The sequence below is a fragment of the Urocitellus parryii genome, chromosome X (assembly GCF_045843805.1).
Source record: "Urocitellus parryii isolate mUroPar1 chromosome X, mUroPar1.hap1, whole genome shotgun sequence".
NCBI classification, from domain to species: Eukaryota; Metazoa; Chordata; class Mammalia; order Rodentia; family Sciuridae; genus Urocitellus; species Urocitellus parryii.
Window position 1 is genome coordinate 70,984,390 of NC_135547.1, and position 15,991 is coordinate 71,000,380.

Genomic DNA, 15,991 nt, shown 5'->3' on the forward strand with positions numbered 1-15,991 from the left:
CTCTACCACTAAGCTACATCCCCAGATCTTTTTATTTTTATTTTGAGACAGGGTCTCACTAAGTTACTGAGAACTTCTTATTCTCCTGCCTCAGCCTCTGGAGTTGCTCATTTTAATGGTGTGCACCACCACTCCCAGCTAAGTTTTACTTTTGACCTCTGTGGTTTACTTTTTTTTTTATCAGTTTCATTATGTGCTTAAAATATTTTGACAATATTTTGAAGCATTTAATTAATTCATATGGAAGGATAAGCCAAGATATTTAATCTGCCGGACTACCAGAAATGAAAGTCTCAAATTAAGTGTATGTTTAACCTATGGTTCAACAATTATAATCCTGGGTGTATGTCTAGAAAAAAAACTTTAGTAAAGACTCATAAGCAAACACAAAGATTGTTGTCATTGAATTTTTGTGTAGCAAAAACTTTTGTTGCTAACAACTGTGCTACCACTACATTCCAAATAAAGAGGCTCTAGCTTATTAGACTTATTAGTATAGCAATAAATGATTTCAAGTAATAATATCCAATGCTGATAAATCTGCATAAAGCAGTCATCATAACATACTCTTAGAAACCTTATAAATCATTTATTAGAACCTTTGGAAAAGTATCATGGCAATATGCATTAAGTCAAAAACAAGCTCATTTTCTATGATCCAGCAATTCCAATTTTTTGTTACTGGGGATCGAACCCAGAGCCTTGAACATACTAGGCAAGTGTTCTACCATTGAGTCATGTCCCCACATCCCCACCCCTGATTCAGCAATTCTAATCCACAGAAATATATCTCAAGAAATGATGCTAAAAGGTACAGAAAAGCTCTGTGTACAGGGATACTCATTGCAGTCTTATTGGTAAAGAAAAGGAAACAACAAAATGGTGCACCATTAAGAAAATTGCTTAATTTTGTTGTGTCAACAGAATGGAGCATTAGGAAGCCCTGAGAAAAAATAATTGGAAAAACTATACAGGTATATGATAGAATACGTGGTAGAATGGTAAGTGAAAATATCATGCACCATATGTCCCAGTCATTCTGGGTTGCAGCCCATTTAAAATATGTATGTTTATGGACAGCAATGAGCAAACATGAACCGAGTGGAATTAAAGTGGTAGGATTAAATCCACTTTCATTTTTATTGTTATAAATATATTTTCTTTAATGTTCTTAGATATGATCTTTTCAATACCAAAAGAAAAAAATTGTACAATAATAATTCTCTTTTCCTCAGGAGGAGCTTTTATTTCAAGCCTCCACAGTATTGAACAGTGGCCTTCTTAAAGGGTGAGACTGATAACAGAGGTCCTGGTTGTGGAAACTCCATCCATGCAGACAGGGATATTTTTCACGGCTTATTCTTTTCTTGGGAGGAAAATTCAGTAAGCCTTTTGGATCATCCCTTTAAACTTCCTAATGTGTCGTTTACCTTCTTGTTTCCCTTTTTTTTAGTGGTTCTCAGGATCTCATGCATGCTAAGCAAGCACTCTATCAATGAACTATATACCCAGACCTTAATGTGCTATTTAAATTAAGCAGTGTGAAATCATGGCTCATTCTTGGAGAAGGAAATTATTATGGGTTTAAGGTCAAGCCCCTGATTTGCTCTGTGACCCTTGGCAGCATCACTTTTTCCATCTTTGAAATGGATATGTATGAAAGGGTTACATAAACTATGCAGCAAATTAAATGTGTGAGATGCAGACAAAGCTAAAAACAATTTTTTTCTTGATTCAAATGTGAAAACTCTATCCTTTGTCTCATTGAGGCATGATTGGAAAGTACTTTTTCTTGAAGAAAGTTTTGTACTGCTTTGTTTCTAACAGAATCTGCATGGAGAGGTTCTTTACCCTGTAGAAGCTAGTTAAAATAATATTTCTGGGTTCCACTCCAGACTCAATAAATCAGACTTTCTGAAGGTAGATCTCAGTAATCTGGCTTGACAGACAATCCAGGTGATTCTCAGTGTGTGTGGGAATCCAAAGCTATGGTGCTCACATTTTAGTTCTGTAGCCTAAAAGGGAGCCCAGCCAGGCTAGGCACAGTGTGAGTTCTTAAAATGCTAGTTAATGGCTCAATACCACAGCAACCATATTCTAATTCCAAAGGGCTATCCTGGCAAAGGAAAATGAAATCCAGGTACTCTTTGCCAGATTTAGCTCTTTCTTAATGACTTTTCTGCCTTGCCAAGTTTAAACAATACCATTATAAATTTGTTAAAAAGCATTAAATAGATTTAATTCACTAAACATAAAATGCACACTGTTTGAAGTACAGAATTCAGTGGCTTTTAATGTATTTACAGAGTTGTAACACCATTACCATTATCAAATTTCAGAAGATTTTCATCATCCCTGCCTCCAAATCCCTGTACCCATAGCACTCATTCCACATTCCCCCTTACCTACAAGCCCTGGCAACCACTAATCTGCTTTCTGTCTGTATAGATTTTCCTATTCTGGTTATTTCCTATAAATAGAATTAGACAATAAGTGACCTTTGGTCTGTCTTGTTTCACTTAGCATTATGTTTTCAAGGATCATCCATGTTGTACAATGCATCAGAACTTTATTCTTTTTGTGGCTGAATAATATTTCAGTGTATGGATATACTGCAATTTGTTTATTCATCAGTTGACAAACATTTGCCTTGTTTTCTCTTATTGCCCATTACAAATAATGATATGATAAATATTCAAGTAGAAGTCTGTGTGTGGACATATATTTCCAGTTCTCTAGTATATAAACTAAGGAGCAGAATTTCCAAGTCATATGACAAGTCTATTTTAATATCCGGAGGTACTGCAAAGCTGTTTTCTAAAATGACTGCAATATTTTACATTCCTGCCAACAGTCTTTATTGTTATCTTCTTTTGTATTTTCCCTGGGGATTGCAAATAACACATTTTAATTTATAAAAATCTAGTTCAGATCAATACCAAATTAATTTCAATATAGACAAAAATGTGTGCTTATCATATACCTCATTTACTTTTGTCCTCTTTTGTGTTATTAATGTCTTAAAATCCCATGCTTATACATTATAAGCCCATCAATATTTGTAAATATTACTTTATGAAGTTATACATTAAATCAGATGAAGAAAAGTGTTACAAATAAAAAATATGTTTATACTTCCTTTTAATGTAATTACTTTTTCTGGTACTCTCCATTAATGGGTGTAGATTTGCATTACTCTCAAATGTCTTTTCATTTTACCATGAAAGACTACCTTTAGTGTTTATTTTACAATTGTTCTGCTAGTGATGAAGTCCCCCCTCTCTGCTCCAGAAATGTCTTACCTTCTCCTTTTTTTTCTTGAAGATGTATTTTTACTTGATCTTGGACTTCTCATAACTCCCTGATTGCATAAACTGTAACTCTGTATACATTTTTAGTTTATATGGACTGTCCTGTTTTTAATATCTACTCTTACCCTTAGTGCAACTTCATTTCCAACCTTTTTCTTGCTTTTTTATGGAGGTAAAATTCATATAAAATAAGTCAATTTAAAGTGTACAATTCAGTGACATTTATTACACTCAAAATTTTACACAACTGGCAACTCTATCTGGGTCCAAAATATTTTATTATCCCAAAAGGAAACCTCACACCCATTAAGCAGTTGTTTCCATTTCCCCATCCTCCTAGTCCCTACAAACCACTAATCTTTTTGTCTCTGTGGTTTACCTATTCTGTATATTTCATATAAATCAAATCATACATTAAGTGAGCATTTGTATATGATTTATTTCACTTACCATCATGTTTCCAAGGTTTAGCCATGCTACAGCCTGTAACAGTACTTCATTCTTTTTACTGCCAAATAATACTCCTCTGCATGAATATGCTGTATGTTATTATCCATGCATCAGTTGGTTAGCATTTAGGTTACTTCCATATTTTGGCTATTATGAATAATGTTGCTGTGAACAATCATGTACAAGTTTTTGTGTAAGCATGTTTTAAATCCCTAAGGATAAATGACTATAAATCCCTAAGGATAAATGACTACAATTGCTAGGAACTCCCTATTAAATAACCTCCCCTTTTTAATGGGAATTGAACCCAGGGATGCTTTACCACTGAGCTCCATCTCCAGCCTTTTTATTTTTTATTCTAAGAAAGAGTATTGCTAAGTTACTGAGGCTAGCCTTGTAATTGTGATCCTCCTGCCTTGCCTTCCAAATTTCTTGGATTACAGGTGCATGCCACCATGCCTAGTTCTTTTCCCATTTTTTTAAAATTTAGATGTTGATGGATCTTTATTTTATTCATTTATTTATATATGGTGTTGAGAATTTAATCCAGTGCCTCACACGTGCTAGGCAAGCACTCTACCACTGAGCCACAACCCCAGCCCATTCTTTTCTCATTTTTAATTGGGTTTTATTTTTGGTTTTGAGCTGTAAGAATTCCTATATATTAGAAATATTAGACCAATATTATACTATTTGCAAATACTTCCTTCCATTAAATGGATTGCCTTCTTACTTTCTTAATAGTGTCATTTGAAGGGAAAAGTTTTTGATTTTGATAAAGTTTAATTTATCTGTTTTTTTCTTTTGATACTTATGTTTTTGATGTCATTCCTAAGAATCCATTGCCAAATCTAAGATCTACCCTGTGTTTTCTTTTAAGAGTTTTGCAGCTTTATCTTATTCTTTTAGGTCTTTGATCCATTCTGAGTTAATTTTTAATATTATCTGAAGTAGGAAGCAATTTCATTCTTCTGCAAGTGGCTAATTTTCCCAATTCCATTTGTTGAAGAGACTATATTCTTTTCCCATAGAATGTTCTTGGTAGCCTGGTCAAAATCAATTACTGGGATGGGGATGTAGCTTAGTTTGAGATCACTTGCCTAGCATAAGGGAGACCATAGGAACAATTCCCAGTACTACAAATATACAAAAATAGATGACCAACATTGTTTATTTATGGACACTCAATTGTATTGCACTGGTGGTGTGTGTGTGTGTGTAAATGTAAGAATGGCTTTTTGAGCTTCTTTGTAATTCCATATCAATGCATGCTGATCTGTTTTAGAATGAGCTTTTCATTTCTTCAAAAAGGTCATTGGAATTTTGATAGGGAGTAATTTAAGACAGTATTGTCTTTTTAACATTTTTTTCTTCCAAATCCATGGGCAAGAAATGCCTTTCCATTTATTCAAATCTTTAAACAATTTAAGTAATATTTTGTAGTTTTAGACATGCATGTCTTTTTAAATTTCTTTTTGTTTTTAGTAGATGGACACAATACTTTTATTTATTTGCTTTTATTTTTATGTGGTGCCGGGGATCGAACCCAGTGCTTCACGCATGCTAGGCAAGTGCTCTGCTACTGAATCACAACCCTGGCCCCCTGCATGTCTTGATTAAATTTATATTTAGGTATTTTAGGATTCTTTATGATATTGTAAGTGGAGTTGTTCTCTTAATTCCTTTTTTATCATTCATTTTTTACTGTACAGAAATAGAACTGAATTTTGCATATTGATCTTGTGGCCTTACTTTGTTAAATTCATTTATGAATTCTGACTTAGTTCTGTGTATTCTTTAGAATTTTATCCATATAAGATTACAGAACACTTAAACAGAGATAATTTTACTTCTTTCTTTCCAATTTGAACACATTTAAATTTTTTTCCATGATCCTTTTATTCTAGTTAAACCTACCTTTACAATTTTGAATAGAAGTGGTTAAATCAGGTGTACTTGTCTTGCTCTTAATCATGCAGAGAAAACATTCAGTCTTTCATTATTGAATATATTTTTAAATTATTTTTATTGGTTCATTTTTGTTATACATATTATTAAAATTGTCTTTAGCATAATTATAGAAACATGGAATATTATTTGCTCTAATTTAGTCCCTGGTACTTTCTCTTTCTCCCCCCTTCTTCGTCCTCCTATTCTCTTCCCTCTACTGATTCTTCTGCTATTTATTTATAAGTTTTTGTAAATTAGTATCTTGTGCATATATGTGATGGTGAGATTCACTCTGGTATTTTCATATATGTACATAAGAAAGTTAGTTCAGATTCATTACACTATTCTTTGCTAATTTCATTCTTCCTCTCTCCCCATCAATCCCCTTTCTCTACTCCACTGATCTCTCTTCTATTTTGAAGGTGTTACCCCATCTTTCTTTTATTTTCCCCCTTTTTTGGTCTAGCTTCTGTATATCAAAGAAAACATTCAACATTTTACTTTATGGGACTGGAGTATGTCACTTAGAATGATGGTCCCCAGTTCTATCCAATTACTGGCAAATGATATAGTTTCATTCTTCGTTATGATGAATAATCCATTGTGTACATATAGCACATTTTCTTTATCCATTCACCTGTTGATAGGCACATAGGCTGGTTCTATAGCTTGGCTATTGTGAATTGTGTTGCTATAAATATTGAGGTGGCTGCATACCTATAGTATGCTGATTTTAGATCTTTTGGATATATACCAAGGAATGGAATAGCTGGGTCATATGGCAGTTGTATTTTTAGATTTTAAGGAATCTATATGCAGCTTTCCACAGTGGTTGTACTAATTTGCAGTCCTACCACCAGTATATGAGAGTACCTTTTCCTCCACATCCTCACCAACATTTATTATTTATATTATTGATAATTTCCATTCTGGCTGGAGTAAGATTAAATGTCAAATTAGTTTTTTTCACTTTTAAAAATTTGTTCTTTTTAGTTATAGATGACATTAGAATGTATTTTTACATATTATACATACATGGAGTATTATAATATACTCCATGTGTGTGGAGTATGTGGTTGTACATGATGTGGAGTTACACTGGTTGTGTATTCATATGTGAACACAGGAAAGTTAGGTCTGATTCATTCTACTGTCTTTCCAATTCCCTCCCCCCTCCCTTCCCTTCATTTCCCTTTCTTTAATCCAATGAAATTCTATTCTTCCATTCCCTCTCCCTTATTATGTGTTAGCTGGCATATCAGAGAGAATATTTGGCCTTTGATTTTGGGGAGATTGGTTTATCTTGCTTAGAAGGACAGTCTCCAGTTTCATTCATTTACTGGCAAATGCCATAATTTCACTCTTCTTTATGGCTGTGTAATATTCCATTGTGTATAATATCACATTGTCTTAATCCATCATCTGTTGAAGGACACCTAGGTTGGTTCAATAGCTTGGTTATTGTGAATTGAGATCATATAATCATTGATGTGGCCATGTCACTATAGTATGCTGATTTTAAGTCATTTGTATATAGACCAAGGAGTGGGATAACTGGGTCTAATAACTGGTTCCATTGCTAATTTTCTTAGGAATCGCTATACTGCTTTCCAGAGTGGTTGCACCAATTTGCAGTCCTGCCAACAATGTATTTGATTTGCATTTTCCTGATTGCTAGAGATGTTGAATATTATTTATTATTTGTATTTCTTCTTTTGACAAGTGTCTGTTTTGTTCTTCTGCCCATTATTAATGTCGGCCTTGGTTTTCTCATATATAGTCTTTGAAATTTTGAGGTAAATTCATTTTAACCCTAGTATTTTAAACACGAATGGGTGCACTACTTTGTCAAATGCTTTTTCTGCATCCATCAAGATGATCATGTGATTCTTGTCCTTAACTCTACTTATGTGGTGAATTACATTTATTGATTTCCATATGTTGAACCAACTTTGTATCTCTGGAATGAAGCTCACTTGATCAGGGTGCCCTATCATCTCAATGTGTTTTTAAATGAGGTTTGACAATATTTTATTAAGAATTTTTGCATTTATGTTCATCAAGGATGTTGGCCTGTAGTTTTCTTTCTTTGATGAGTCTTTGCTGGATTCAGTATTGGGGTGATACCGGCTTTATCAAATAAAATTTTGTCAGTGTTCCCCCCTTTTCTACTTCATGGAATAATTTGAGAAGTATTGGTATTAGTTCTTCTTTAAAGGTCTGGTAGAACTCAACTGAAAATCCATCTGGTCCTAGACTTTTCTTTGTTGAAAACCTTTTGATATCTGCCTCAATTTTTATTAATTGATAGTGATATGTTTTAAGTTTTCTATCTACTTATGGCTTAATTTAGGTAGGTCATATGTCTCTAGGAATTTGTCAATGTCTTCAAGATTTTCTGGTTTATTGCAGTGGAAAATTTCAAAATAGTTTCTAATAATCATTTGTATTTCAGTAATGTTGGTTTTGATACTTTATCATGCCCAATGCTGTTAATTTGTGTCTTCTCTCTCTTTCGTTTAGTTGGCTGACATATATCAATTTTGTTTTTCACCATTAAGTATATTTTAGATGTGGGTTTTAAATAAATACCCTTTATGATGTTGCAAAAGTTTCCTCTTATTTTCTATGTTTCTGAATGTGTTCTTTAAATTATGAATTATGAAATGGTTTGGGTTTGCCAAATACTATTTCCTGCATCAATTTAGATGATCATGTGTTTTTGCTCTTCATTCTAAAAATGTCATCTATTCCATTGATTGATACTCTTATATTGCATTCCTGGAATAACTCCAAAATGATCATGATACATTCTTTTATGATGCTGCTGGATTCAATTTTCTAGTATTTTGTTGAAGATTTTGCACCTATATTCATAAAGGATATTATATTGGCCTACAATTTTCTTGTGATATCTTTATGTGATTCTGGAATTAGGGTAATGCTGACTTCATAGAAAAGAATTAGCAAGCATTCCCCTTTTTCTGTTTCTTCCCCCCCCCCCCCGCCCCAGTACTGAAGATTTAACCCAGGAGCAGTCTACCACTGAGCTAAATAGCCTGTCCCCATTGAATTGTGTTCTAGCACAACATGGAAGTTTTAATTTATGAGCAATGAAATTGGACATTTAGCCAAGATTTCTAAGCAAAACACTGAAGGTGTGACTTGGCTTCTTCTTACTGCTTATGTTAAAATAGGGAAGGAAGTAGATATATTTAAGCAACTGTTAAGCAAAGAGGAACCAAAACTTTCAGATTTGGAAAATTCTTAGTCTATCCATATTGTAACAAAAATAAGAAAGCATCACTAAAAATGTGGTTGGACAATCACTCCATTAAGAGATTACTCTCAACTCTATTCCGCCATCTCAGCTAAGTCCAGGAATAGTGTTGGGATTATACCAGCAGAAATACTGCCAACTGGGACCAAAGGGGAAAAACAAAATGGAACGGAAGACTATCAGATACCTGGAAGTATATATTAAAAACAGTAGAAGTGAATCTGACTTGGTGGTACATGCCTGTAAATTCCAGCACTTTGGGATGAGGATCACAAGTTTGAGGCCAGCCTCGGCAACTTAAATCCTAAGCAACTTAGCAAGACCCATCTCAAAATAAATATTAATAGATAAATAGGGCTAGGGATGTCACTGAGTGGGTAACTGCTCCTGGATTATTTTCCTGGCACAACATAGAAATAGCAACAACAACAATAGAAATGAAAAGGGTTTTGTTTCAACTCTTATGAGAATTGTTTTCAAGCATGTTGATATTTTAGTGAATGTAATTGACATATTAATTTCACAATCCCCTTATCTAGTTTCTAGTGTTCCTTATGGAGCAATACCTGTAGAGCTGTTAGCCTGATTTGCCTTATTCTTACTTTTATTTCTTTAAGGTCAGAAGAATGAATGTTTGGTTTTCCTCAAAAATAAAAGTGCTTTGTTTCTCTCCCCCTGGTTTTGAAAGAAACGCATAATTATTGAAAAAGATTCATATATTACAAAATAATGTAAAGAATAAAGTGAGAATATGCTGTAACTAATTCTACAGCCATGTCTCCACTCTGGTGTAATTTTTCCAAGAATTTTTAAGATGCAAGTATATTTTTACTGTGGAGAGGGACAAAAATTTTCAAACAGAAGTTTAAAAATGCACAGTGAGCAAATATAACCACCTGCTGTATTTGTTTATCATTTATTGATCTGTTTATTCATCCATCAATCTGTATTATTTTAGACAAATTACAAAATAAGTTGCAGACATCAGTACATTTAACCCATATACACTTTAGCATGCTTATCGTTAAGTAAAATCCATGTCTGGATTTTTAAATTTTTTTTAGTGTGTTATACGCATGCATAATAGTGAGGTTCATTTTGACATGTCTCTTTTTCTTAGATTAAGTTCAAATTGGATGAAATTCACAAGTCTGAAGTATACAATTCCACAAGTTTTGATGAAACCGTGTATCTGTGAGCAAAATCTGCCATAAGAATTCAAAGTACCCCAGAAATGCTCCTTTCCCAGTCAATGCCTGCCCTGCCTGCCACTTGGAAGCAACAATGTTCTAGAATATTATATAATGGAATTGTGAATTTTAAACTCTTTTGTGTCTGGTTTCCTTCATTCATCATAATGTTTATAAGATTCACATTTTATTATTTTTTATTGCTGAATAGTATCCCATGACATGAATATACCACAATTTATTTATCTATTCACACGGTGTTTTGTGCTTTTTGTTTTTGTTTTGGTAGTGATTTGTTTTTTGTGGTACTAGGGCTTTAACTCAGGGATGGTTTACCACTGAGCTATTTTCCCAACCCTTCTTATACTTTTTATTGTGAATCAAGGTCTTGTTAATTTTCTGAGACTGACCTCAAACTTGTGGTCCTCCTGCTTCAGCATCTAGAGTGGCTCTGATTACAGGAGTGTACAATTGCGAATGTCTTCATTCACTTGTTAATGGGTCCCTGCTCTATTACCATTTAAAAAACTTCTGGTGGGTGAGTAGAGAGGGGATTATTTTTCACTTACCTGATGTTTAATTTTGTTAAGTAAGTTTTCATGTGACATATATCTGCCTTTGTGAAGCATCTATTCAAATTCTTTGCACATCTTTCACTTGAGTTGTTTGTTTTTATTTGTGAGATACAGCACTTCTTAATATATTATGTATCAAGTCCTGTGCCTAATGTATGATTTGCAAATATGTCCTCACGTAGAAGTTATTTTCCCAACTACTTTATTTTTTTAAAAGATTTACCAATATATAATTCATATGTCATAAAGTTCATCTAATATATAACCCAGTTGTTTTTAGCATATTCAGAGTTTTTTGCAACAATTGCCACAATTTTAGAATACTTTTATAACTTCAAAATAAAATATCATATTATTTAGTCTTCATCCTCTTTCCTCCAACCCCCTTCCACAGTCCTAGGCAACCACTAATCTTTATTTATTTACTTATATTTTTTTGATACTATAGATTGAAACCAGGAGTGCTTAACCCATGAGCTACATCCATAACCCCTTTTATGTATTTATTTTATTTATACAGCAGGGTCTTGCTAAGTTCCCAAAGTTCTTTCTATATTACTGATGTTTGTCTCAAGTTTGTAATCTTCCTGCCTCAGACTCCTGAGTTGTTGGGATTATATGCATATGCCACAGTGGTTTATTAATCTACATTCAACTATAGATTTCTTTTTCTGCATATTTCATATGAATAAGATTGTATAATATATAGTATGTTTTAACTGGCTAATTCAATTAGCAAAATGTATTCATGGTTTATTCATTTGTAATAAGTATCAGTATTTAATTTATTTTTATGGATAAATAATATTCCATTGTGTGAATATGCTCCATTTTATTTATCCATTACAAATTTGAAAGATGTTTGGGTTAGCTCTAATTTGGGGCTATTATGGATAATAATGATATAAGTATTCATAAACAAGTTTTTGTGTGTTTTCATTTGTCTTTAGTGTAAACCTATGAGTGGAATTGCTGAATCAAATGGGAAATCTGTTTGAGGAATTGACAGCCTGTTTTGCAAAGTAATTTCACCATTTTGCATTCCCACCACCAGTGTATGAGGGTTACGCTTTCTCTATATCCTTATCAACACTCATTTATATCTCACCATTTTGATTCAAGCCATCTTAATGAGTATAAATATCTTGTTGTGGTTCTGTTTTATATCCCCCTAATGATTAATGATGTTTAGCAACTTTTCAGGCGCTTATTGTCGGTTTGAGTTTTGAATACTCTTTATATATTCTGGATACAAATCCCTTACTAAATATAATATTTGTAATTTTCTCCAATTATTTGAACTGTCTTTTCATTTTCTTGATGGTGTCTTTTGAATCACACAAAATTTGTGTTTTTCAGTGCTGGAGATGGAACACAGGACCTTATGCATGCTAAGTACACACTCTAACACTGACTTACATTCCCAGCTCCAAAACTTTTAAATTTCGATGAAGTCCAATTTATCTAAATTTTGCTTTGTTGCCTGTGTTCTTTGTGTCATATCCAACTATCCTTTGCCAAATCATAGGTTATGACAATTTTAAATTTTAGCTTCTATATTTAGGTCTTTCATCCATTTTGTATCACTTGTATATGGTGTGAAGTTAGGGTCCAACTTCATTCTTACACATGTGGTTATCCAAATGTCCCAGCACCATTTGTTGAAAAGACTATTTATTCCCCTATTTATATTATTGGCACCCTTGTCAAAAATCAGTTGATCAGAGATGTATGTGTCTATTTTTGAATTCTCTTTTTTCTTTTTTTAATTGATTTTATTTTTTTAAATACACGACAGCAATGGAATGCATTACAATTCTTATTACACATATAGAGTACAATTTTTCGTATCTCTATATAAAGTATGTTCACGCCAATTATTCCATTCATATATTCTTATGTCAATACCACACTGTCTTGAATACTACTGCTTTGCAACAATTTTACAATAATGAAGTGTGAATAACTGTACTTTGTTCTTCTTTTTAAATATTGATTTGTTTCTATCCTGGGTGTCTTGAATTTCCACCTGAATTTCATGATCATTTTGGCAATATGTACAAATAAGTCAACTAGGATTCTGTCAAGAACTGCTCTCAAAGTGTAAATCAGTTTGATCAGTATTGTCATCTGAACAATGTTAAGTCTTCTGATCCATGAGTCATGTTTTTTTTTTTAATTTACTGAGCTTTCCCTTAACTTTTCTCAGCAATACTTTATAGTTTTAGAATATTAATTTTGGTCTTCCTTTGTCAAATTTATTTCTAAGTATTTTTTCTCTTTTAAAAGAGCTTTGCTTTTTATGATACAATTTTTTAATTTATTTTTTATTTTGACATATTCATGTAACAGGATTTGCTCCAGTTCAGTCCTCTTAACTACCCCCTTCTCTCTTCTTCTCCCTTCCATCCTTCCCCAACCCTATTGGTATTCCTTCTATAAATTTAAGTTTTAATTGGTGCATTATATTTGTACATAGAAGTGGAATTCATTGTGATATGTTCATAATGCCCATAGCACAGTTTGGTCCATTTCATTCTGCAATTCCTCCCTTTTCCATCCATCCTCTCCTTCCTCTGCTACACTGTATTTTCCTCTATTTTCATGAAGTCACTTTCCTAAATTCCTTATTTCTCTCGAGCTTCTGCATATAAAAGAAAATATTCAAGCTTTGATTTTCTCTGTCTGGCTTATTTCACTTAGTATGATGTTATCCTGTTCCCTCCATCTATCAGCAAATAATATAATTTCATTCTTCTTTATAGCTGAGTAAACTCCATTTATATATATATATATATCACATGTTCTTTGTTCCTCTGTTGATGGGCACCTAGGCTGGTTCCAAAACTTGGCTATTGTGAATTGCACTTCTATAAATTTTGGTATACATGTACCAATTTTAGTTCTTCTGGATAAATAACAAGGAGTGAAATGGCTGAGTGGTAGGTCCGCTCCTAGTCTTCTGAGGAATCTCCATACAGCTTTCCAAAGTGATTATACCAATTTGCAGTACCATCAAAAATGTAGGAGTGTATGTTTCTCCCCACATCCTTGCCAGCATTTATTGTTATTGTGTTTTTATTATTGCCATTCTAACTGGTGTGAGATGAAATCTCACTGTAGTTTTGATTTATATTGAGCTTTCATTGGTACATTAGAGTTGTACATAATAGTTGGGTTCATTCTGACAAAATCACACATGCATGGAATATAATTTACTCTATTTCAGTTCCTGGGCCCTCCAAATTCGCTCCTTTCTCCCCCCACTCACCTTATTCTACTGTGTAATCTCAGTGTAGTTCTGATTTGCATCTCTCTGACTGCTAAGGATGTTGAACATTTTTTCATATATTTGTTGACTATGTACATGTCTTCTTTTGAGAAATGTCTGTTTAGTTTATTTGCCTAATTATTATTATTATTATTTTAATATTTATTTTTTAGTTTTAGGTGGACACAATATTTTTACTTTACATTTATGTGGTGCTGAGGATCGAACCCAGGGTCTCATGCATGGTAGGCGAATGCTCTACCACTGAGCCACAATCTCAGCCCCTATTTGCCCAATTATTGATCAGTTATTTGTTTTATGATTTTAAATTTGTTGATTTATTTATGTATTCTGGATTTTAATCTTCTGTCTGAAGAGGAACTAGTGAAGATTTTTTCCCATTATATATACTCTCTTTGGGCTGGTGGGGATGTGGCTCAAGTGGTAGTGCACTTGCCTGGCATGTGTGGGGCACTGGGTTCGATCCTCAGCACCACATAAAAATAAAATAAAGATGTTGTGTCCACCGAAAACTAAAAATAAATATTAAAATATTCTTTCTCTCTCAAAAAATATATATATATACTCTCTTCAAGCTCTTAATCATTTCCTTTGCTGTGAAGAAGTTTTTTTTTAATTTGTTAATTTGTTGCCATCCCACTTATTGATTCTATAAAACTATTTCTTGAGTTTTAGGGGTCTTGTTAAGGAAGTTGGTGCCTGTGCTTATACGTTGGAGTGTTAATCCTATTTTCCTCTAGCATTTGCAGTGTTTCTGATATAATTCCTAGGTCTGTGATCCACTTCAATTTGACTTTTTCATAGGGTGAGATAGAGACCTAGTTTCATTTTTCTACATATGGGTATCCAGTTTTCCCAGAACCATTTGTGAAAACGTCTATCCTTTCTCTCTTTTTTACACTATTATAAATGGAAACATTTCCTTGTTTTTTTGAATTGTTCATTGCTATGGTGTATACAAGTACAATTGATTTTTTTTCATATTGATTTTGCATGTTTCAACCTTTCAGAACTTGCTCTTTCCAGCCGGCACTGAGCGATGGGCATGTCTCGGGACAACTGGCACAAGTGCCACAAGACTGGGGGCAAGAGAAAGCCCTACCACAAGAAAAGGAAGTGTGAATTGGGACATCATGCTGCCAACACTAAGATTTGCCCCCACCACATACACACTTTCCCAGTGGGAAGAGGCAACAAGAAGTACTGGGCTTTGAGTCTGAATGTGGGGAATTTCTCCTGGGGCTCTTGAGTGTTACACTTGCAAAACAAGAATCATTGATATTGTCTACAATCTGTCCAGTAATGAGCTGGTCCACACCAAGATCCTGGTGAAGAACTGCTTCGTGGTTATTGATATCACACCCTACCAAAGGTGGTAGGAATCCCACTATGCACTGCCCCTGGGCTGTAAGAAGTGGAGCAAGCTGAATCCTGAGGAGGAAGAAATTTCAAACAAAAAGTGATCAATGAATATTCAGAAGAAATAAGATGAAAGGAAGAAGAATGCTAAAATCAGCACTCTTCTGGAGAAGCAGTTCCAGCAGGGCAAGCTTCTTGCCTGCATTGCATCAAGACCAGGACTATGTGGCCAAGAAAACGGCTATGCGCTAGAAGGCAAGGAGTTGGAGTTTTATCTGAGAAAAAAAATCAAAGTTTAGAAAAGCAAATGAGCCCTCCTCCCTCCAGTTTTAGCTCATGTAATAAAGGTGTTTATTGTTCTTAAAAAAAAACTTTCTGAACTCAATTAGTTCTAACAGTCAGTTTAGTCCATTTCTAAGGATTTTCTGTATAATGATTCTCCCTGAGTTATGATGGTTCAGCTAACAAATTTTTTACTTCATGAAGGTAAAAATACGCATACAAACATTATGTTTTTCACCTATATTGCACTCTTCAATACATTACATGAGCTATTCAACACCATATTAGAAAATAAATTTTGT

General features: G+C 33.6%; 1 pseudogene; it reads left to right on the forward strand.

The window, feature by feature from the left end:
* Positions 1-15,087: 15,087 nt before the first annotated feature.
* On the forward strand, positions 15,088-15,706 carry LOC113175236 (small ribosomal subunit protein eS8 pseudogene; annotated as a pseudogene).
* The last annotated feature ends 285 nt before the right edge of the window (positions 15,707-15,991 follow it).